Raw genomic sequence first — 25,024 nt, 5'->3', positions numbered from 1 at the left:
GGTTTGTGTGGATGGTGATGTTTAAGGCTCGGACACGAAGAGGCACCGCTCTTTCTTTTCGACTTAAGGCATCGGCTACTACATTTGCCTTCCCTGGGTGGTAACGAAGCTCGCAATCGTAATCGTTTAAGGTTTCAATCCACCTTCGTTGTCTCATGTTTAGTTGCTTTTGATCGAAAATGTGTTGGAGGCTTTTGTGGTCGGTAAAGATAGTACTCTTGGTCCCGTAAAGATAGTGTCTCCACATTTTAAGTGCAAAGACAACGGCTCCGAGTTCGAGATCATGTGTCGTATAGTTTCGTTCATGAATTTTGAGTTGTCGAGAAACATAAGCAATGACTTTCGTTCGTTGCATCAATACACACCCAAAACTATGTTTCGAGGCATCACAATATACAACAAAGTCATCATTGCCTTCGGGAAGTGACAAGATAGGAGCGGTGGTTAGCTTCGTTTTCAAGATTTGGAATGCGGATTCATGTTCGGTCGCCCAGATGAATTTCTTTCCCTTGTGAGTCAATGCGGTTAGAGGACGTGCAACCAAAGAGAAGTTTTCGATGAATCTACGATAGTACCCGGCGAGACCCAAAAATTGACGAATGTGAGTAGGAGTAGTAGGAGTCTCCCATTTGCTAATGGCTTCGATTTTCGTTGGATCGACTTTAATACCTTGGTCACTTACAACATGACCAAGAAATTGAACTTCCTTTAACCAAAATTCACACTTGGAGAATTTGGCATAGAGTTGTTCTTGTCTTAAAAGTTCAAGCACAAGTCGGAGATGTTGTTCGTGCTCTTCTTCATTTTTAGAATAGATCAATATGTCATCGATGAACACAATAACGAATTTATCGAGATACGGTTTGCACACGCGGTTCATAAGATCCATGAACACCGCCGGTGCGTTAGTGAGACCAAATGGCATGACAAGGAATTCATAACTACCATAACGAGTTCGGAAAGCGGTTTTGGAGACATCTTCCCCCTTAACCCTCAATTGATGATAACCCGAGCGGAGATCGATTTTCGAATATACACAAGACCCTTGTAGTTGATCAAAGAGGTCATCGATGCGAGGAAGAGGATATCGGTTCTTAACCGTCAATTTATTTAGTTCGCGATAATCAATGCACATTCGTAGGGATCCGTCTTTCTTTTTAACAAACAAAATCGGAGCGCCCCAAGGTGAATGGCTAGGTTGGATAAAACCACGATCAAGTAGTTCTTGGATTTGACTTTGCAATTCTTGCATTTCAGATGGAGCGAGTCTATATAGTGCACGCGCTACGGGTGCTGCTCCCGGAATAAGATCGATTTGGAATTCAACCGGTCGATGAGGCGGAAGACCCGGTAATTCGTCGGGAAATACATCGGAATAGTCACTAACAATTGGCACATCATCGATGTGCTTCTCATCGGACTCGACTTTCTTAACGTGAGCAAGGATCGCAAAACAACCCTTACGGAGTAGTTTTCTAACTTTAACACACGAAACGAGGTTGAGTCCGGTGCAACTCTTATCGCCATAGACGATCAAAGGTTCACCATTCTCGATAGGAATTCGGATTGCGTTAAGATCACAAAGAATGTGAGATTTCGTTTTGACTAACCAATTCATACCGATTATTACATCAAAGCTTCCTAGTTCCATGGGTATCAAATCAATTTCAAATTCCTTACCCAAAATGTTTATCGTACACCCCCGGTAATATGTGTCGGCACTTAATAGTTTCCCGTTAGCCACTTCAATGGTATAAGTGGTATCTAATGGAAGAGGTGGAGTGCTAAAAGAATGAGTCAAAGTCTTGGATACAAAGCATTTATCGGCATCTGAATCGAATAAGCAAGAGACATAAGAATTGTTGAGAAGAAACGTACCCGTGACTAGTTCAGTGTCATCCCGGGCTTCCTCGGTGTTTATGTTGAAAGCTCGGCCGCGCGTATTGGAGTTATCTTTCTTCTTTGGGCATGCATTTCTAAAATGACCCGTTTGGCCACATTCGTAACAAGTGCCCGTCTTTGGTGCATTGGGCCACTTTCGAGCGACGGGAGTGGCACTTTTACAATCGTTGGCCTTATGACCAACTCCTTGGCACCGGTGGCAAATTAACTTACTACATTCGCCAAAGTGATGTTTGTTGCATTTGTTGCAAAGAGGTAGGTTCCCGGCATAACCTTTCTTGCCGTCGGAGGTGTAAGGCTTCTTAGCAAAGTTGTTGTTGCTTGATTGGGAGGGTTCCCACTTTCTTTTGTTGCCGCCCGATTTATCCTCGGCCTTAGGTGCCGGAACTACGATTTCGTCAACCGTTTCAATTAGTTGGCGAGCCATGTTCATAGCGGCTTGATGAGTAGTGGGTTTGGATGACATCACCCCTTGTTTGATGCTTTTTGGAAGACCGAGCATGTAGAGCTCAATCCTTTGAGATTCGGGGTTAACAAGATTAGGACACATCAAGGATAGTTCGGCGAAGCGTTGATTATAAGCTTTAAGATCGTTTCCGACCGCTTTCAAAGCTCTTAATTCTTCCTCAAGCTTTCGGGTTTCTTCGCGCGGAAAATATTCAACAATCATCTTTTCCTTTAGATCGGCCCAAGAGAGGGCATGAGCTTCATCGGTACCCACCGATTGAACATAGGTGTTCCACCATGTTAGAGCGATTCCGGAGAAAGTGTGAGTGGAGTATTTGACCTTGTCTTGATCCCGGCAACCGCTTATGCTAAAGACGGCCTCGGTTTGTTCAAACCAACGAGTAAGCACAACCGGTCCCCCGGTTCCATCATAAGTGTGGGGTTTGCACCCCATGAAAGCTTTGTAGGAGCACCCTTCGCTAGAGTTACCGGCTCCTTGGTTGTTGTTGTTGTTGTTGTTGTTGTGGTTGTTATTATTATTGTTGTTGGATGAGTGACCGGCCATGGCCGCATCTACGGCGGTGGCTATCATCCGTTCGAGAGCTTGTTCGGGAGTTTCATTGCGGCGTACACGACGAGGAGCCATTGTTCCTTCAAGACACAAGAATATCATTGATTAGTATTCTCAATAATACTAACCGTGATATAGAATAAAGATAAAGAGAAGTTTTTCCTCGACTCGCCTTAAATTCTTTATGCCATAATGTCGGAACGTTCATATGAGTCACCGTAATATAATCCCGGAAATTATATTACCCTGATTCATATGTGCATTCGACATCATTTCATATAGTCAAGGTGGCGTGTCAATCAAATTAAACAACGTGAGATTAAGATGAACTAAGAGTAGATATGAGTAGAAGCGTTCGAGTATAAATGCACAAGTAGTCAAGTAATTCCTACTTCAAGTCTATATGCCGGTTGTAGTCTAGACTCATCAATGTACCCTATGACTCGAGGTTGACACCAATGAACTCTAAATCCCTACAACCAACGCTCTGATACCATCTGTAGCGACCCGACCAAATCATCATTGACGGCGCCGTCTACTTAGGTCCCGTTACGTGGTCATAAGTCTTTAAAACAACGTTTGACCAAAAGATATGTCGCATTCATTTCAAATGTAAAGGTTGTTCAAGTTTTACAAGAATAGTTCCACCACAAGTTACGATACAATGTTTTAAGTACAAATGAAACTTATGCGACACAATTTAAAAGTATCCAAAAGACGCTCCATGTATGCATGTATACTCGACACCCAATGCAAGTATCAAAATAATGAGCGGAAGCATGTATCATGTATCGTTCAAGGACCTGAGAAAAACATAGAAATCTGTCAACGAAAACGTTGGTGAAATCATAGGTTTAAGTAAGTAAGTACAAGTGAACCACAAGATTTGCATCAATGAAATAATAGTAATACATTCCAAAAGTTTGTTTCACGAGCACCCAATTATCAATGCTTAACATTCCATCCATTGTATACCCCATCCATAGTGCTAGAACAAACACTGATTCTCGAAAATATATTTCATCCGTAGACGGTAGCGAACCGTCAAGGATGAGGGTTGTCAACCCATATGGCCATATAACATAAGTTCTCGCTTACACCCGGCAAGTGTAACTAATGATAATCGAATTGAGGATTTTTGTTCTAAACTCGTATGTAGAATGTTTGTTTTCCCGTTCTTGTGTTCACTTAGTTCAAAAGAATCGTTTATGTTTTCTCATCCCAAATATAAGTTCAAAAAGAGTAAAAGTGGGACTATGATCTCACCTTGAGTGCACGAGTAGTAAAGTACTTCAACAAGTAAACGTGTGCAAAGAACAATGCTAGTCTTGACCTAAACAAATAGGTCGTATCAATAACGGTAAACACGATAGGTCAAGGATGTTCAATTAGTCCTATGGCTCGTTACGACTCGATTATTTAGCATGTGAAATCAAATTGTCAAGTTTCATGCAAGATACAAGTATATAAACAAGTTAGGAAGGTTGCATAATCATTTGGTTAAGTTTGACAAAAAGTCAAACTTTGGTCGGTCAAAGTCAACGAAAAAGTCAACACGTTCGGGTCGTGTCCCGAACTATTTTTCTGAGGTTTTTAATCATGTATGAGCATGTTAGGACAAGTTACATGTGAATCGGAGGTGCGTAGCATAGCAAACATTATTCAAAAATTGACCAAGTTGGACAGACCCAAATGGCGCGCCGCGCGGGTATATGGCGCGCCGCGCCATTACCTGTGCAGAGAAATCTGGCAGTTTTTAAGTTTTATGCACGAACCTAACTTCAAACAATCACCATTTATGATCCGCAAACAATCAAGACAAGTATCTTATACCGTTGGGAAGGTAATTTGACGAGGAAAACAACTAAACACATTTCATCAATCAATCTACCTATTACAACAACCAAAACCGCATCTAATGCTTAACATTAACCGCATACAAGTTCATAAATGCAATTCAATGATTCGGGCAACCAATTTACATGAATGATATGCCGTTTCGAAGGTAATCAAGCATACAATCCAACTAAACACTTACCAATAATAATCCATGGCATTCAATGCATCAAAAGTCCATTTCAATTTCATCAAACCCTAACCCAAATTCACCAAAATCAATCATCAAGTTCATGAAGTTTTCTAAGGCAACCTACACATCAAATTGAAGCTAGTGATACAAGGAACACAATTAGAACATGAACTTTTAACATCTAACAACATATGATCATCCAAAATTCAAGAACAACACACCAAAATTCAAGTTCATGCTAGTTACACTAAAACAACGAGATCGAGCATATAAATCATATATTCATGTTAGACTTGAGCCATAGACACTAATTAACACTTTTATAAGTTAAAAACATCAAGAACACAAAATCTAGTGATTTTAGAAAGTTACCCAAATGAGATGAAGTTGGTACCAAAATGAAGAGGATGAAGAGAAGATCACGAATATGTAATTTATTTGGTTGCTAGCCCCTTAATCCGGATTTAGATGATGAATGAATGAATTTGGAAATTGGGTGTGTTCTTGCTAGAGAGAAAGAGAGAGAGAGTGAGAGATGGTTGAATGGTGGTAATTGGGGTAGACTAGGTGACCTAGTCAACTAGTTTGCCCCGTGTCAATTTTAGTCCCTCGAGTTTGTAGTCGGGTGCGGAAAATACCTAAACGGAATATTTTAAAACGCGTATTAACGGGAGATGTTGTAAACATATAACGGAGTTTAAATTAGTATAACGGAAAAGTAAATGGAAAAAGGCGGGATGTTACAAGTTCCACCCGAGTAACATCTTTTGGACAATCCATTGAGTTTGTTTTATGATGAGAATCTTGGTTTTTGAGTTTGAAGAAGGCCAACTTTTGATTGATAGTTGAAAAATTTTAGGGCCTTCTAAAGCTAATTTGTTGAATAACTAGGATGGTTGATGGAGATGCATTTTGAAGAGCTAGTTAGTTTAAGCTTGAATTTGATGATTTATTGAGGTTTGATTATGAAGATTGTGCAAGTTTGAAGATTGTGATGATGTTTGGTTGATTTGAGATTGATTTGGCTTGAAGACCATCATTTGGAGTTTATATGTGCAATGTCTTGAAAATAAAATGTCAATTGTGAAATGGCAAGAGTTGGTGATTGATGAATGCTTGCTAGAGAAAGTACTAAAGTATTGAATTCGATTGGTGCTTTGAAGATTGGCAAATGCAAAGAATTTTCATAATCAAACCTCAATAAATCATCAAATTCAAGCTTAAACTAACTAGCTCTTCAAAATGCATCTCCATCAACCATCCTAATCATCAACTATCATCAACCATCCTAATTGTGGGATTGAATTCGATTGATGCTTTGAAGATTTGCTAGCCTTGGATACTTTGTGAAGTTTGTTTTGAGGTTAATTATCTTACTCTTGCTTGAGGGTTTAAGTGTGGAGAATTTGATATTGCTTAGATTACACATGTTCCATCCCACAATATCTGCCTACTTTAGCCTCGTTTTGAACAGTTTTGAGCGAAAGTGATGGTTGCTAGATATTGGTGCAGTGGTTCAAGAGGCTAGAAGATCAAAAATGGTGAAAAATTGACCAAGCCGTGAAGCCAAAATGATGAAATGAGCAAAATTGACCATAACGCATATTTTGGACCTTTCAAAGTCGGTAGCCTTCCACGTTATAAGGTGCGGCAAGCACCCCACTTCCACACTCTAAGGTGCGGCGCACAACATAAGGGTGCAACGCACCTACGCTGAATCTATAACAGTTTTATGTTCACCTATAAAAGGCAATGAGATAGGGTTAAGCAAGAGAGCAGTAATCAAGGCACAATATTAAACCCTAATCTGGTCATTTTCATCATCCATTGAAGATTAAGGTCGAATTGATTTTGCTCGCTAAGTTTAGATCTTGATTATCAAAGTTCTTCATCATCCATCCATTTCTAGTAGCATTTCTTTCCATTTTGGTACTTTCTTGTCTAAGTTGTAATAGTGATGACTACTTGTTCCTATTTCATCTTGTTTGTTGATTATCTAGCCATGTTAGGCTAGATCTATTGTGTATTGTGTTTGCTTGTTTGTTGAAACTCTATGTATGGATGCCCAAATTTATGAAAGTTGATCAAAGTTCTTCATCATCCATCCATTTCTAGTAGCATTTCTTTCCATTTTGGTACTTTCTTATCTAAGTTGTAATAGTGATGACTACTTGTTCCTATTTCATCTTGTTTGTTGATTATCTAGCCATGTTAGGCTAGATCTATTGTGTATTGTGTTTGCTTGTTTGTTAAAACTCTATGTATGGATGCCCAAATTTATGAAAGTTAATGTTTGAGTTGGGATATTGTGTTTGATTGAAATATCTATTGCTATGCTTTTGTTTTAAGCTTATTTTGATTACAAAGGTTGTTTAACTTGTTTTAAGCTTCAACATCATAACGTGATCTAGGCAATTGATAAAAGGAATTCAAGTGATTGTTTCTTGGTGTAAATTGGTTTTCAAAAGGTTTTTAGTCGAACATAGTGGTGTTTAATCATTTCAAATGATTGCTATGATTAAAGAGTTTTATGTGAATTCAACTCAAGATCAAATCTCAATGGTTTACTCAAACAATTTGATCTTTTGAAGGTGCGTACGTGAGTTGATACTTTTTTCGATCAAGGTTTCATGAAGTTGACGAATCGAATTGGCACTATATGTTATTGAACGATTAACGGGTATCAAAGGGTTAAGGGGCAATCAAATACTAAAAGTTGATCAAACAAGTGGGCACGCTTTAGTTAATTAATAATTCTCGTTTACTTTATTTGTTAATTGCAAGATTAGTTTAATATAAAAAAAAACAGCCTCTATAATCATGTAGCCAACCTAAATTGGAAACATGTATCTCTATTAAGTACAATTTCTACTATATTCTCTGAATCATTTACATCTCTATATTGAATCTATAATCTATAATATTTATTATTTTAGTATAGAAAACAAATAATGATGAGAATAACGGTGCGTTTGATAAAATTGAATGTTTAAGCGTTGAATGCTTCATAAATTAAATGATTTAAAGGTTCCGAATGACAAAACTTGCTTGATAATCATTTTGAATGAATAATGTGAGTGATGTATAATTATAAATCTTATTAACTTTTCTCATTAATAAAAACCAATATAATACAAAGTAGGAGGTATCTGAGTGGTATCCACGGTTTCCATTATGTGGAGCGCTGACCAGCTCGATAGAATTCACCAGCATTTGAATCAGAGGGAGGTTTTCTCGAGGGTTGTGCCTTTAGAGCTCACTTCTGGTGGGAGCTATGTAGTTAACCTAAAGCGGGGTCGTGCCTTTGGCAGTTAACTTTGCGAGTGAGTTTCCTCTTATCGTGTGTGCATGACAATATGATCGCGAAAGGTGATTAAGTTCTATGCCGAAACAACAGTTAAAAAAAATAACAATATAATTACCTAACAAGTGTCATTGATGTGTTTAAGGAGAATATCACATATAATTTAGAGAGTTGTAATCATGTGAATCCAATAATTTCTTTGAAATCCAAGAGACCAATCAAAGTGTGACATGTGGCGCGATAATCACATGTGATTGAAAAATAAAATTTAATTTTTTTTTTTTACAAAAATAAAAAAAATAAATTTTTTTTCGATCACTGTGATTGATTGGCTTTTACATCACATGTGATTGACATACGGAATCACATGTGATTTACTGCATGTCAAATCTAATCACATATGATTAAAAAAAATTAATTTATTTTTCCCAAAAAATTAAAAAAAAATGATTTTTTTCCCATCAATCACATGTAATTGTCGCGCCACATGTCACACTCTGATTGGTCCCTTGGATCTCAACTTAAAAGTTGAATTCATTTGGATATTCCTCATAATTTAGATGCTCAATGGTTAAGAAAATATTTCAATGTTGAATGGTTTAACACCGAATGACAAACATTTATCATCATATGTAATATAGAGGTAGGAAACAAACACAATTAAACATTCAACATAACATTGAACCATTCAATTAAGAGGTAACACTATAAGTTTGTGAGATAATTCAATTTAATTATAAATAAATAATTTTAACTAGTGTAGTAACCCTTGCGTTGCGCCGGGTCTATGAAAAGATTGTGGGCTTTCGATTACAGTGAACGTTTGATTTGAATGTGTTAAAATGTTATCGGGTAATATAATAGACTAAAGGTTAATCAACCACTCATTACATCAAAAACACATCTTACAATAGCTGATCTCATTTAAAAATATCATAAACATAAGTATACAAAACTAATCTTTATGTTTATTCCAAAAGGTGAAGTCGTGAGCTGCTGTTTTTGAGCAACAGAATTATAGGGAGCAGCACCTGAAAGCGAGTAACAATAATAATGATTAACAAATAGTTATGCGAAAGAGAAAAACACTAATTTGTTCGTAACTTTTATTACCGAAACATAAAGTGCACAAATTAAAGCATACCAGTGTCATAAAGGGCTTGTCGAAAAGTATCAGCAGCAGCTGTAGAAACACTTGATATTATAATGACATAAATGACCAAGTTACCAACTCATTCGTTATGACTGTTTTGTAAGAAAAACGTAAAAATCAACTCACCTTTTCAAGATCAGATACTTCGAAGGTGAGAAGCTTCATTTGACCAACATCAAGTAACAAACTCCTAATATTTTCAAGTAGAAATTTAGGTCAGAAGCAGCAAAAGTAGCTGCAGCAGCTACAGCAAAAGGACCTGCGCGTTGATGTGGTTTATTTGACGTTCACATTTTTAAAAGTGTAAAACCTACACACAAAGTAAATCCAAAAAAAAAAAAACATTAGATGGGTAGGCAAAACAATATCTACCATGTAAAATGATGTGTGGGACCTACATACACAATAAAACCAAATAGAGATTAGATGGGTATGTAAAATTAACAACAATAGAGTTAATTTTCTAAGAGGTAAAGTTTGGTTTATATTACTAAATAGAATTCTAAAACAGTCGCACATTCAAAGGTTCTGCAGTGCTATAATTCTATAAGGAGAAAACTGTTGTAATTTAGTAGTATATAACTACCTATAGTGACATATTTTCAACTAATATGAAAGAAGAAAGAAGAGATTAAATTCTTATTCAAGAATGGTGTCCATATCCTTACAATTGAGTGAGTATTTTATAATACTAAAAGTTAACTGTACATTATTCGTTTTCATTTTCAATTATAGAGTAGGTAAAATAGTAATCAATAATTCATAATTTTACCGTGCAAGATTATCAATCATTTCTATTCATCTGCATGCGTACAAAATGAGAATTCATCCATATCGTAACACTCCCCCTTGGATGATAATTTTGTTTCGTTAGAGATCAACTAGTACTGCCTCGTTAAAAACCTTGCTAAAGAAAACCCAGCGAGAAAAAACTTTAGCTAAGGAAAAAAGAGTGCCGCATAGAGTTGACTCCCCCTCAAGTGGACATCGTTGAGCTGTTACATCTTTTGAACATGCCTCATGCCAATATTGTGAACATGCGTTCTGAAAATAGCTGTTGGAAGTGATTTGGTGAAAAGATCAGCAAAGTTTTTGCTGAATTGAACATATCTCATTTCAATTTGGTTGTCCTTAATGAGATCTTGAGTGTATGAGAATAATCTAGGAGGTATGTGTTTTGTTCGGTCACTTTTGATATACCCTTCTTTCATCTATGCTATGCAAGCTGTATTATTTTCATAGAGAGTTGTTGGACTTTTATCTCGTTCTAGTCCACAAGAATCAGTAATGAGTTGTGTCATTGATCTCAACCAAAAACATTCCCGAGTAGCTTCATGTAATGCAATCACTTCGGCATGATTTGATGATGTTGCAACAAGTGTTTATTTTGAGAACGTCATGATATTGCGGTACCTCGATTTAGGAATACATATCCAGTTTGAGATTTAACTTTATGTGGATCAGATTAATAACTTGCATCTGTATAACCAAATAAATTCCGTTTTGAATTGTTAGAATAAAATAATTTTAAATCAGCAGTTCCTCAAGGGTATCGAAACATGTGTTTGATCCCATTTTAGTGTCATTTGTTAGAAGCTGAGCTGAATCTTGCCAACAAATTAACTGCAAAATGAAATGTCAGGTGTAACGACCCTGGATTTTCCAACTATATTATTAATATTTATTATTTATACTTGCGCTTTATTAAATGTATGCTTATACATTTTATTGGTTACCGTATTTAACTTTTCATGTCCCGACTTGTCTTTGTGACACACACGCTTTTCACGAATAATATTTTGAATATTATTTACATTCATGATTAATTATTATTAATCATTTCTAACTAACTAGTGTAAGTAGTTAATTACTTGGGCTTTAATTATTTAATTGTTGCATACTTACTTGGACTTGGGCTTTTATTAATGGACTTGAACTTGGAATCCCACCCTACTTTCTTAATGGACTAGTTGTGAGCCCACTATATTACTAGTAACTTATTAAGGTTAAGCTAGATTAATTAAGTTAATGAGGAGACAAAGTTGTCTCAAGCATGCTAGTATCAACTTCCCGTACATTTAACTTATTACTCATCCTAGCATACACCATCATCCAATACTTGAAAGTGAGCTTTTGACTTCCCTTTTTAACCCCCAAAAGTGTAAGACCCTGTTTCAGTTAATTGGGACGCCGTCCAATATTCGGGACGCCGTCCAGCAAAGAAGAGTTGGACGCCGTCCAATATTTGGGACGCCATCCAACATATCTGACGGGCCAGCTGTTTTACTTAAAGATATTTAGAGGGGCAAAATGGTATTTTCACATGTGGAACGAGTTAAGGCCACAAGATCAGTTCTAGGAGCCTCATTTGCTCCACTATCACCCACACAAACCCTCTCATCTTGTTCTAGTGAGAGAGTAAGAGTTTAGAGAGAGAGAGAGAGAGAGAGAGCTTGATTTGGAGAGGAAGGAGTCGGATTCTCGCCAAAGCTCGGGTTTTAAAGTTGTTCATCTCGCTCCTAGCTACGTTGTGGTAGTATTGGTAAGTTCAAACTTCGAATTTCATTTGTTAGATTTGATATTCAAGTTAGGGTTTGAGCTTGATTAGTTGTGAAACCCTCTTAGATGATGAAATGGGTTTAGGGTGACTAGTTATTCTTGTCACTTAACGGGTTTTGGGTTGGTTGACGATTTGGCCTTGATTAGGCTTTGATAATGGGTTTAATCACTAGGTTTAGTGATTATGGAAGTGTTGGAACCCTTTTGGGAGTATTTGGTTGACTAATTTTGAAATGGGTCAAAATTAGGGTTTAGTGTCATTTTGGGCAAGATAGGTTTTTAACACCTATGATTGGGTTTAATTGGCGTATTAGGACCATTTTCACTCGTGTTAGTGATTATTGGTTAGTTTGGGAACGGTTTGTGCTTGAAAGTGCATTTGGGTCGAATTTGCACTAAGTGTCAAATGGGTTGGTTTGTAAGTCAACCCTAATTGTGTTGTGTGTTTTGTGATAATGGAATAGGTACATTCCATCGGCGAGTTGCGGATTATTTCGGTTGCATTCTTCAAGGCGACAAGGTGAGTGTTAATATCCTATGTGCATATGTATGTGTAGGATGGGTGCGGGTCGGGTGAAGTGGTTCTCAGTTATAGAGCTCACTTCACGTATAGGTGGATTTGATGGACTTGCGTTTAGGTCCAATTGGCACGGTTGTGCGTTTTGGTTGACCACCTTTGGCGAGGTACACGTTTTGTGTGTACGTTATCACACGTGTTTGTGATGTGGAGTATATAACCCCAAATGGCGAGGGGTTGATATTGTTGTGATGTGGATAACCCCGATGTGGTGGATTTTATAATCCCGTGACCGTGGATTTTGAGTTGGAGAAGTGGATCTTGTCTAGTTCGGATTCACGATGACGCGTGTAGTTCTGTCATCTTATCGGAAGTGAATCTCGTGTAGTTCGGATTCACGATGACGCGTGTAGTTCGGTCATCTTATTGAGGTAGTAATCTCGTGTGGTTTCGGATTACTAAGGCTCGTGTAGTTCGGCCAACCTCGATGTTGTGTTAATGAAGATAGTAGTCTCGTGTGGTTTCGGATTACTAAGGCTCGTGTAGTTCGGCCAATCTTCATTGTGTTAGTCGGTTCTCGGTATTGGGTTAAGGGGTTAACCTTTGACGTATATATATTGTTATATATATTATTGTATTATTGTGATGTAGCTAACCCTCCGGGTGTAGCTTGTTGGAATTGTTCATAGCGTCGTTGGTGAACTTACTTGATGTTATTAGCTTGTTGCTTAGTGATCGTACGGTATGCTTAGACTAGCTTGCCTTTATGCTTGGATGCTCCGGTATGCGGTATTTGATATTTTGTGTGGCGTGTCCATTTTATGCATATATATGTATGTAGTATATTTTCACTCACTAAGCGTTAGCTTACCCTCTCGTTGTTTACAATTTTATAGATTGCTTGGATGCGGTGGCTCGGGTAAGCGTGGGAACTAGTGGACTTGCGTAGTTTGCTTTAGAAGACTTGCTTTTGGATTCGATTAGGATTGGGTAGCGTATCCCCAATTCCATGCTCGGTCTATGTTTTGAATTTAACTAAATGGGTCGAAATGGTCACTTTGTGGTAATTTGGGTCCATGTGGGCCCGGTGTTGTAAAACTCAGTTTTGTTATGGAAAACTCTTAGTTTTAATTATTATAACATATTGTGAAGGTATTTTGGTTTAAAAGAGTCGGAAAGCGGGTTTTTCGCCCGTGTGTAAACGTTAAGCAAATCAGAATCTGGCAGGCATTTGGGACGCCGTCCAAAAGGCTTGGACGCCGTCCAGAAATCTGGACGCCGTCCAGATGTGCTGTTCCAGAAAAAAATTTTATGCACGTTTTCAGATGGTTAACGGGTTGGGTTGTTACAAGTGGTATCAGAGCATGGTCTAAGGGATTTAGGTGACTTGAGATAGGTGCCTAGACTTAGACTTTTGTGTGTGCTTAATTTGTTGCGGGACTTGTAGGATTACGGGTCGGAATGGGTTATAGTTAGTGACTTGTTTATAGGTGGACTAACGTTTATATTAATATGTGGATATTATTAATATATTATTGCGTTGTGTTTGCTTATGTTTGCGGTTGCATATATCATCGAGCGAGGCGGTCGTTGTACTAACGAGTTGATACGATGTGTGTGCGTAATAAGGACTTGCAAACCTTATTACGGGTGCAAATCGTGTTTAACAAGTGATGTACGACGAGTGTTTAGCAAGATGGGGCGGTATTGTGTATAACTTTATACGTTCGTGATCTAATCGCTTTTGCATTCCTTAGAATGGCGACGGGAAATGGGATCGAGACGAACGACGTGGAGTTTAACGCTAGAGTTGCGGCCGCCGTTGCGGAGCAAATGAGTGCGTTTCGAGAAGAAATGGATAGGAAGTATTCCGAACTTCAAGGTAGTAGTGGAATGGAGCGTTGTCTTCAGAGCTTCATGAGGACTAAACCCCCAATGTATGACGGAAAACCGGATCCTTTGATAAGCACAACTTGGATTTCGGATGTCGAAGGGTGTTTTCGTACTATTGAATGCCCTCCCGAAAAGAGGACAAGACTCGCTACTAGTTTGTTGCGGGGTAGGGCAAGGGATTGGTTGGATGGTAAGATTGATCTTGTCGGTGGCGAAACGTTTATGACCTTATCGTGGGACGAATTTAAGGAGGAATTCTTCGAGGAGTTCCGGACTTCAACCGATTTGTGGGAGTTGCGTAATGAGTTGCGAAATTTGCGACAAGGATCTATGGATTTGAATACTCTCAAGACGACCTTTATGGCGAAGGCTCGTTTTTGCCCGGAGTATTTGGGGAATGATCGTTTGTTGATGGGGGATTTCTATCGGACTTTGAATGATGACTTGAAGAATAAGATTAGCCGGGGTCAAGCGAAATCGTTTGCGGAGTTATTTGCATTGGCTAGAGGTTTCGAGTCTTATTCGCGATCGAAGGTTGGTGAACCTTCAAGTGAGAGAAGGGTTGTTTCCTATGGTGCTCCAAGTAAGAAGACTAAGGGCGCGAGTGCGAGTATGGGTAACGTGGAGAAAGGTTCGACGAGTTCTCATGCGCCTAGATGTTTCAATTGTGGTGTTAGGGGCCACAAGTTATGGGAATGCACAATGCCGAGAAGTAATGACGGAATGTGCTATTATTGTCATAAAGAGGGACATCGCAAGCCGGATTGTCCCGAGTTGGCGGTGGCGAATGCCGCAAGGAGACGTTAAGGTACGTTTCTTTTTAATAGATACGTCCTTTGATTATTTATTTTGTGCTGATGAGTTTGAGTTGTTAAATGACTTGTGTTGTGCATATTGTTGTTATGGGTGACGTTCCTAATGGAAGTACCCTATGGTGACATTTGATTGTCGGGTGAAGGGCGTAAGACTTGGTGCAACCAAGCATTCCTTAGTATTTGGGAAATGTTTCTACCAAACTATGGAAAATGGGTTTTGGTGATCGGTCGTTAAGCGCGTGTTCGCTTTTATGTTGAAGTTGATGAACCATGAGGTTCGACGGGTGAGATGAAACCCGAGAGATCGAGTGTTGGATCTCGGTGTATGTTGGTAAAGGAGTCTACGTGACGCGACATTAGGTGCCTCTTTTATACCTACTAGCGTGGTGTTCGACTCCGATTATGTTGCGGTTACTTTGTACTTAGGGTACCGAAGTGAAACCCTTAGGTACATGAGTGACTAGGTGAAGTTTGACAAGCTAAAGCAAGTGGATGATTGCGAGAGTATAGTTTGGGTAATTTATGGTACACTTTTCGTTGGAAGTGTTTAAGGAATTGGTTAAAAACCTTCGTGTGCTCAAGGTTGGAGCAAGATGTGGTGATGGGTCGTGTGAACCCAATTATTGGTAAAGTCTACCTTTGGTAGCATTGTACGGTTGTACGTGTTGTGGATATGGAACGTAGTTCCAAGTGGGGGAGTTTACTCCCGCACGAGGAGACCTTAGGGTGAGAATTCGGATAATGCTTATGGCAGATCCGAAATTTGTGTTGGGACCTAGTTTTGGTCGATTTGTGGTAGAGTACAATTTTGGTGAATTGTACTTCTGATTTTAGATTTGAAATTATCACCGAGGTGATAGTGTGGAAATCTCGTTGAGAGATAATAAACGTGTTTGGCGAGCAAGGTGAAGTCCCTCGGTTAGGGGATGTGCGTGGTGGATTCTCTTTTAGAGAATTATTATTTCGTACCTATATTTGATATAGGTGGTTCTTGCTCGATTGTGTGAATGGTTAGTTATATCCGTTAGGATTCACTATGGCGTAGCAGAGCGCGATGTTACGCTACTCGTTGTTCGAGGCCAAAAGGGCGTTGATTGGTGAAGCATGACCTTCGGGGTCCGCTGACTTCATCATGGGATTTTGATTGGTGAAGCATGACCTTCGGGGTCCGCTGACTTCATCATGGGAGTAGTGTCATATTGGTGAAGCATGACCTTCGGGGTCGCTGACTTCATCATGGGTGAAGCATCAACGTGTTAAGATGCCACCCGAGGAATTAGTGTACGCGGTGTTAAGTATACTAATGGATATTTGTGATGGGAGTAGTGTTATATCGGCATGGTATAACATTATCGGGAAATGCGAGTACCGGTGGGAAATGCGAGTGCCATTCCTTGTGTGTGTTTTGGGACGTGAATATCGGGTTGTTCGTATTCACAATGTTTCGGGTTGTACGATTGTCCCTGTTGGTTGGACTCATAGTTTGAGGTAGTGAATGTCGGGTAGTTTGGATTCACTAAGGCTCGGGTTGTACGGCCATCCTCGGTTATACTATGTGGTGGAGGTAGTGAATATCGGTTTGCGCGTATTCACGATGACTCAGGTTGTGCGGTCATTTTGTTCTGGGAAATATGGATTGGGTTGGTGAATTTCGGGTTGTTACGAATTCACTAAGGTTCGGGTTGTTTCGAACATCCTCCATAAGTGTTTAGGCTCGGGTTGTTTCGGCCATGTTGTGTGATCTATCGGTTGTTTTATACACCGATGGTGGGGTCGTAAGGACCATGTTGTGGAAGTAGTGATGCGATAGCCGTGTTTCGCTCACGTGTTGTTACGGGTGTGACAATAGTCGATTTTGTACACCTTGGATTTAGCGTGGCCATATTTGTTTGGGACGCTAGCGGTTTAGCTGTTGACTTATGATGTTAGGATAGTGGCGTATTGGTTGTATTGCGCACTACAAAGGATGTTTAGTGGTAAGTGTAATCCGGAAGGATTCATGTGGTTCGATCTTCAACGTTCGGATTGTTGACTTTAGGTTGAGACTTGGTTGTTTTTAGCGTTGTCCTTGGTAAAGGTACGCTAAGGAATTGATATCTCGGTACGAGATTGGTTGAGTTTTTCCCGATATGGGGAATTGAGCAGGTTTTAGTGCTCAGATTGTGGTTTTGATAAATCGCGAGTGACGATTTTAGTTGTTAAAGGTGATCCTTTGGGAAGAATTGCCTAGGAAAGTCGGACTGGAACTTACGTTTGAGGACCGTTGAGTATGGTCTGTTATGTTAAGTGGCGCAGATCGCGAGGACGCGATCATGTTTAAGTGGGGGAGAGTTGTAAGACCCTGTTTCAGTTTCAGTTAATTGGGACGCCGTCCAATATTCGGGACGCCGTCCAGCAAAGAAGAGTTGGACGCCGTCCAATATTTGGGATGCCGTCCAACATAACTGACGGGCCAGCTATTTTACTTAAAGATATTTAGAGGGGCAAAATGGTATTTTCACATGTGGAACGAGTTAAGGCCACAAGATCAGTTCTAGGAGCCTCATTTGCTCCACTATCACCCACACAAACCCTCTCATCTTGTTCTAGTGAGAGAGTAAGAGTTTAGAGAGAGAGGGAAAGAGAGAGAGCTTGATTTGGAGAGGAATGAGTCGGATTCTCGCCAAAGCTCAGGTTTTAAAGTTGTTCATCTCGCTCCTAGCTACGTTGTGGTAGTATTGGTAAGTTCAAACTCCGAATTTCATTTGTTAGATTTGATATTCAAGTTAGGGTTTGAGCTTGATTAGTTGTGAAACCCTCTTAGATGATGAAATGGGTTTAGGGTAACTAGTTATTCTTATCACTGGGCGGGTTTTGGGTTGGTTGATGATTTGGCCTTGATTAGGCTTTGATAATGGGTTTAATCACTAGGTTTAGTGATTATGGAAGTGTTGGAACCCTTTTGGGAGTATTTGGTTGACTAATTTTGAAATGGGTCAAAATTAGGGTTTAGTGTCATTTTGGGCAAGATAGGTTTTTAACACCTATGGTTGGGTTTAATTGGCGTATTAGGACCATTTTCACTCGTGTTAGTGATTATTGGTTAGTTTGGGCACGGTTTGTGCTTGAAAGTGCATTTGGGTCGAATTTGCATTAAGTGTCAAATGGGTTGCTTTGTAAGTCAACCCTAATTGTGTTGTGTGTTTTGTGATAATGGAATAGGTACATTCCATCGGCGAGTTGCGAATTATTTCGGTTGCATTCTTCAAGGCGACAAGGGGAGTGTTAATATCCTATGTGCATATGTATGTGTAGGATGGGTGCGGGTCGGGTGAAGTGGTTCTCGGTTATAGAGCTCACTTCACGTATAGGTGGATTTGATGGACTTGCGTTTAGGTCCAATTGGCACGGTTGTGCATTTTGGTTGACCACCTTTTGCGAGGTACACGTTTTGTGTGTACGTTATCATACGTGTTTGTGATGTGGAGTATATAACCCCAAATGGCGAGGGGTTGATATTGTTGTGATGTGGATAACCCCGATGTGGTGGATTTTATAATCCCGTGACCGTGGGTTTTGAGTTGGAGAAGTGGATCTCGTGTAGTTCGGATTCACGATGACGCGTGTAGTTCGGTCATCTTATCGGAAGTGAATCTCGTGTAGTTCGGATTCACGATGACGCGTGTAGTTCGGTCATCTTATTGAGGTAGTAATCTCGTGTGGTTTCGGATTACTAACGCTCGTGTAGTTCGGCCAACCTCGATGTTGTGTTAATGTAGATAGTAGTCTCGTGTGGTTTCGGATTACTAAGGCTCGTGTAGTTCGGCCAATCTTCATTGTGTTAGTCGGTTCTCGGTATTGGGTTAAGGGGTTAACCTTTGACGTATATATATATATTGTTATATATATTATTGTATTATAGTGATGTAGCGAACCCTCCGGGTGTAGCTTGTTGGAATTGTTCATAGCGTCGTTGGTGAACTTACTTGATGCTATTAGCTTGTTGCTTAGTGATCGTACGGTATGCTTAGACTAGCTTGCCTTTATGCTTGGATGCTCCGGTATGCGGTATTTGATATTTTGTGTGGCGTGTCCATTTTATGCATATATATGTATGTAGTATATTTTCACTCACTAAGCGTTAGCTTACCCTCTCGTTGTTTACATTTTTATAGATTGCTTGGATGCGGTGGCTCGGGTAAGCGTGTGAACTAGTGGACTTGCGTAGTTTGCTTTAGAAGACTTGCTTTTGGATTCGATTAGGATTGGGTAGCGTATCCCCAATCCCATGCTCGGTCTATGTTTTGAATTTAACTAAATGGGTCGAAATGGTCACTTTGTGGTAATTTGGGTCCATGTGGGCCCAGTGTTGTAAACTCGGTTTTGTTATGGAAAACTCTTAGTTTTAATTATTATAACATATTGTGAAGGTATTTTGGTTTAAAAGCGTCGGGAAGCGGGTTTTTCGCCCGTGTGTAAACGTTAAGCAAATCAGAATCTGGCAGGCATTTGGGACGCCGTCCAAAAGGCTTGGACGCCGTCCAGTCTTTCATAACTGGACGCCGTCCAGAAATCTGGACGCCGTCCAGATGTGCTGTTCCAGAATTTTTTTTTTAGGCACGTTTTCAGATGGTTAACGGGTTGGGTTGTTACAAGTGGTATCAGAGCATGGTCTAAGGGATTTAGGTGACTTAAGATAGGTGCCTAGACTTAGACTTTTGTGTGTGCTTAATTTGTTGCGGGACTTGTTGGATTACGGGTCGGAATGGGTTATAGTTAGTGACTTGTTTATAGGTGGACTAACGTTTATATTAATATGTGGATATTATTAATATATTATTGCGTTGTGTTTGCTTATGTTTGCGGTTGCATATATCATCGAGTGAGGCGGTCGTTGTACTAACAAGCTGATACAGCGTGTGTGCGTAATAAGGACTTTCAAACCTTATTACGGGTGCAAAACGTGTTTAACAAGTGATGTACGACGAGTGTTTAGCAAGATGGGGCGGTATTGTGTATAACTTTATACGCTCGTGATCTAATCGCTTTTGCATTCCTTAGAATGGCAACAGGAAATGGGATCGAGACAAACGACGTGGAGTTTAACGCTAGAGTTGCGGCCGCCGTTGCAGAGCAAATGAGTGCGTTTCGAGAAGAAATGGATAGGAAGTATTCCGAACTTCAAGGTAGTAGTGGAATGGAGCGTTGTCTTAAGAGCTTCATGAGGACTAAACCCCCAATGTATGACGGGAAACCGAATCCTTTGATAAGCACAACTTGGATTTCGGATGTCGAAGGGTGTTTTCGTACTATTGAATGCCCTCCCGAGAAGAGGATAAGACTCGCTACTAGTTTGTTACGGGGTAGGGCAAGGGATTGGTTGGATGGTAAGATTGATCTTGTCGGTGGCGAAACGTTTATGACTTTATCGTGGGACGAATTTAAGGAGGAATTCTTCGAGGAGTTCCGGACTTCAGCAGATTTGTGGGAGTTGTGTAATGAGTTGCGAAATTTGCGACAAGGATCTATGGATTTGAATACTCTCAAGACGACCTTTATGGCGAAGGCTCGTTTTTGCCCGGAGTATTTGGGGAATGATCGTTTGTTGATGGGGGATTTCTATCGGACCTTGAATGATGACTTGAAGAATAAGATTAGCCGGGGTCAAGCGAAATCATTTGCGGAGTTATTCGCATTGGATAGAGGTTTCGAGTCTTATTCGCGATCGAAGGTTGGTGAACCTTCAAGTGAGAGAAGGGTTGTTTCTTATGGTGCTCCATTCAAGAAGACTAAGGGCGCGAGTGCGAGTATGGGTAACGTGGAGAAAGGTTCGACGAGTTCTCATGCGCCTAGATGTTACAATTGTGGTGTAAGGGGCCACAAGTTATGGGAATGCACAATGCCGAGAAGTAATGACGGAATGTGCTATTATTGTCATAAAGAGGGACATCGCAAGCCGAATTGTCCCGATTTGGCGGCGGCGAATGCCGAAAGGAGACGTTAAGGTACGTTTCGTTTTAATAGATACGTCATTTGATTATTTATTTTGTACCGATGAGTTTGAGTTGTTAAATGACTTGTGTAATGCCAAACGTCCGAGTCCGATGGAATGCCAAACGAGGACCTGAGTTTACCTGGGAACGAGAGGATCAAATGATGTAGAAGTATCCTCACCTTTTCCCAACTCCTCCATCTACCTCAGCTTAAAATTTCGGGACGAAATTTTCTTTAACAGGTGGGTAATGTAACGACCCTGGATTTTCCAACTATATTATTAATATTTATTATTTATACTTGCGCTTTATTAAATGTATGCTTATACATTTCACTGGTTACCGTATTTAACTTTCCATGTCCCGACTTATCTTTGTGACACACACACTTTTCACGAATAATATTTTGAATATTATTTACATTCATGATTAATTATTATTAATCATTTCTAACTAACTAGTGTAAGTAGTTAATTACTTGAGCTTTAATTATTTAATTGTTGCATACTTACTTGGACTTGGGCTTTTATTAATGGACTTGAACTTGGAAGCCCACCCTACTTTCTTAATGGACTAGTTGTGAGCCCACTATATTACTAGTAACTTATTAAGGTTAAGCTAGATTAATTAAGTTAATGAGGAGACAAAGTTGTCTCAAGCATGCTAGTATCAACTTCCCATACATTTAACTTATTACTCATCCTAGCATACACCATCATCCAATATTTGAAAGTGAGCTTTTGACTTCCCTTTTTAACCCCCAAAAGTGACGGTTTGTGTAGCATGGGAGGAGAGCTCCATTTTTCAATTTTTTTGTTACTTATTTGCAAGTATCATTTCATTTTCCCCACACACACATACTTGCACTACTCTTTTCTCTCATCTTTTTCTCTCAAACTTTGTAAGTAATAAACTTATTTTCTTTCTTTTCTTTCCTTTGAATTCGAGTTCCATCATCATCATTTACTAGTTACTTGTCATTTGTTGTTGTTAAAGATCAAGTTCTCTAACTTGTATCTTCATGTAATCGTGTTACTTCCATCTTTGTTTGATGAGAAAACAAGAACAAGGATCTAAGTTCTATAACTTATGGTTCTACAATTAAGATGTTATAAAGATCTAAAACTCATAAGCCTTAAGAGCTTACTTGTGTTCATGTTTTGTAGACTTGAAGGTTATTTCCTTAAGATCCAAACTTTGATTTGAATCTTCTCAAGTATGAAACAAACATGAACATAATACTTGTAACTTTAGTTTATTTCTTCATTTTATTTATTTAAAGTTGTGATGTTGTTAATTTGGTCAAGTATTACTAGTTAAACTTGATCTCATATTTCTTGAAACTAAAGTTAAACTTTGTAAGTTCAAGAACATGGAGGTATAACTTTCTAGTTATAACTTCATACAATTATGTTAGATCTAAGTTTCTATAGCTTATGGTATTCTAATTTTGTCTAAAACAAGAGCTTATGAGCTTACATACATTTTACAAGATTAAAATCTAAGTTTCATAACTTATGGTTTTATTAAAGTAAAGATCCAAGTTCTATAACTTAGGATCTAACTTAAGAACACTAGATCTAGACTTTTTAGTCTAGGATCTTTAAGATCTAACTAAGATCTAGGTTCTACAACTTAAGATCTTGTTTATTTAGTTTACTTTCAAGTTTATAGCTTAATATTATTATTAGAACTCATGTATGTGTCGGATCTAGGATCTTGATGTAACTTTGGTTCATCAACCTTCATACAACTCTTAAGTGAGTTGTGCTACATATCTTAGACTTACACTAGTGTCATGACGGTCAAAACTTGGTAAAGATGATGCAAACACATCAACGAGTTGTACACTTGAAGCTATAAGCATCAAGGATGAGAACCGTGATGAACATCAAGCACCAAGAACCCACCGGAACACTTTGGTTGCCTGGACTACTGGAAAAGTTTATTTCCAGGTATTTCGGTTCGAGTATAAGATTTTCCATTTAGGCCTCGTCTTAATCCGAGTTACGGTTTAGGATTTATGGCCTTCCGAAAGTCACTACACCCTTTTAATGTTGTGCTTAAATTTCTGACCTACTCTCACTTAAACCATCGCCACGTTCAAACGAAGAGGAGTTTGGTTCTGGAAATTGGTCAACAACTAGGGGACTCATATACAGAGCCATGGCCACTGGTCTCACCTCATTTCAGTTTGTATAGAGGTCGTGGCGGCTGAACGAAATCAGCCTTTATTTCAAACTATATTCTTGATTGAAACTTACTTTACACTTTTTGATTAATGATGAATGATGATGATACTTAAGACCTAATTTACATACTTTTAAACCTTTTGGAACTATTTACTGACTTAGTAACTTTTGACTTAGGTTGAGGACCTTTCGGACCAACTACTTGCTTACTTATCTCGTACCGACTGTACTACTTTTCACTGTGAGTTATAGCATCCCTTTTTACTTTAACTATTTTGGGAACTGAGAATACATGCGCGTTTTATGTTTTACATACTAGGAACAAGTACTTAAACTTATTATATGTGTGGGTTATACAACGGCATAAACTTTCCCCTTAGCTCGGTAACGTTTAGTCATTGATCTTTGAACCGGTGAACGCGAATCTTAGATATGGATCCATAGGGTTTGACATCCCTACTCGGGCTAGTAGCGCTAGCATTTAACGGGTGTTTAATACTTCGTAAACATACGCACTCTCCAAGTGTACTTTTAATGGGTGATATACGTTAAGTTAGTTACCAAGTGCCCACGGTTAAACATATACTTTTCATACTGTTTTGAAATACGAAATCTCGTGGGCTACCTTACATTACTGTTATACTTAAACTATAGCTCACCAACATTCGTGTTGACATTTTAAGCATGTTTTCTCAGGTGCTTAGAGTTTGGTTGCTTCCGCTGTACTAGTCTTGCTGTTGACTCCCGCTGCTTTTAGAGATGTCTCCGCATGAAACATTTACTTTACATTCAAACTATGTTACTTTTGAAACAATGAATTTGTAACAACCTATGGGTCACGTACTATTATTATTGCCTTCTATTCGTAGAAGCACACTATCGTATGTTAAACTTTTGACGTTGGTTATGATGTCACCTTTTCTTATGAATGCAAACTTATTTTAAAACAGCATATAGTGTTTGACCTTGTAATGATCCTATTGTTGATGATCCGTACATGTTAATTTTGTACGGGGCGTCATATTTGGTATTAGAGCATTGGTTGTAGGGAATTAGGTTGCATTAGTGAGTCTAGACTGGACCGAGTAGGATTCACTAATAAGACTAATCTACAACTTACTAGTTTACTTGTTTCTACGGAACTTGCTGCATGTTGCTGCTTACTTTTACTGCTATACGTCATACAATGCTACTTGCTTTCCCTACTGCATGCTACTATCTGCTTTCGATTGCATGATACATCTGTAGGATTTGTTATTATTGCCATGCTATTTACTACTATAGATGATCTAGCCTGTCGTAGTTACTTTGCCTAATACGTGCTTACTATATGACTTACTGACATGGAAAAAGTTATTTTTCCTTGTTCAGATGTCGAACATTCCACGCATTATCATTGATTTGGCGAGCGACTCGGACTCATCGGCCACCTCACCTACCATTGTTGCTGACTCGATCCCGTCATCGCTACCCTCCAACGACTCTGGCGATTCGTCCTCTGGAGCCAGTAGCCACGCACCTGACCCGATAGCCATCTCAGACGGAGACGAGGATCCACAGGAGATTACAGCTCCGCCTAGCTCAGGACTCCCAGAGCCACAGCACCATTCCGGTGGTGCTGTGATTCCCGGGGGAAATGAGGAGGGTCCATTCCGTAATGAGCGTGGACA

General features: G+C 39.2%; 1 protein-coding gene and 1 long non-coding RNA gene across 2 annotated transcripts in view; one reads left to right on the top strand and one right to left on the bottom strand.

Annotated features, from left to right (window-relative positions):
* LOC139858727 (uncharacterized) overlaps positions 1 to 25,024 on the top strand; it is a 266,124-nt gene that overhangs the window by 18,188 nt on the left and 222,912 nt on the right. The window lies entirely within an intron of this gene.
* On the bottom strand, positions 9,059 to 9,721 carry LOC139856986 (uncharacterized). Its single transcript, XR_011762283.1, has 3 exons — positions 9,533 to 9,721; positions 9,398 to 9,436; positions 9,059 to 9,284 (listed from the first exon to the last, which is right to left on the bottom strand). It is a non-coding gene; the product is annotated as an uncharacterized lncRNA (long non-coding RNA).

This window comes from Rutidosis leptorrhynchoides, chromosome 7 (assembly GCF_046630445.1).
Source record: "Rutidosis leptorrhynchoides isolate AG116_Rl617_1_P2 chromosome 7, CSIRO_AGI_Rlap_v1, whole genome shotgun sequence".
Classification (NCBI taxonomy): domain Eukaryota; kingdom Viridiplantae; phylum Streptophyta; class Magnoliopsida; order Asterales; family Asteraceae; genus Rutidosis; species Rutidosis leptorrhynchoides.
The sequence above is the reverse complement of the archived record's forward strand: the minus strand, read 5'-3'. Positions and strand labels throughout refer to the sequence as shown.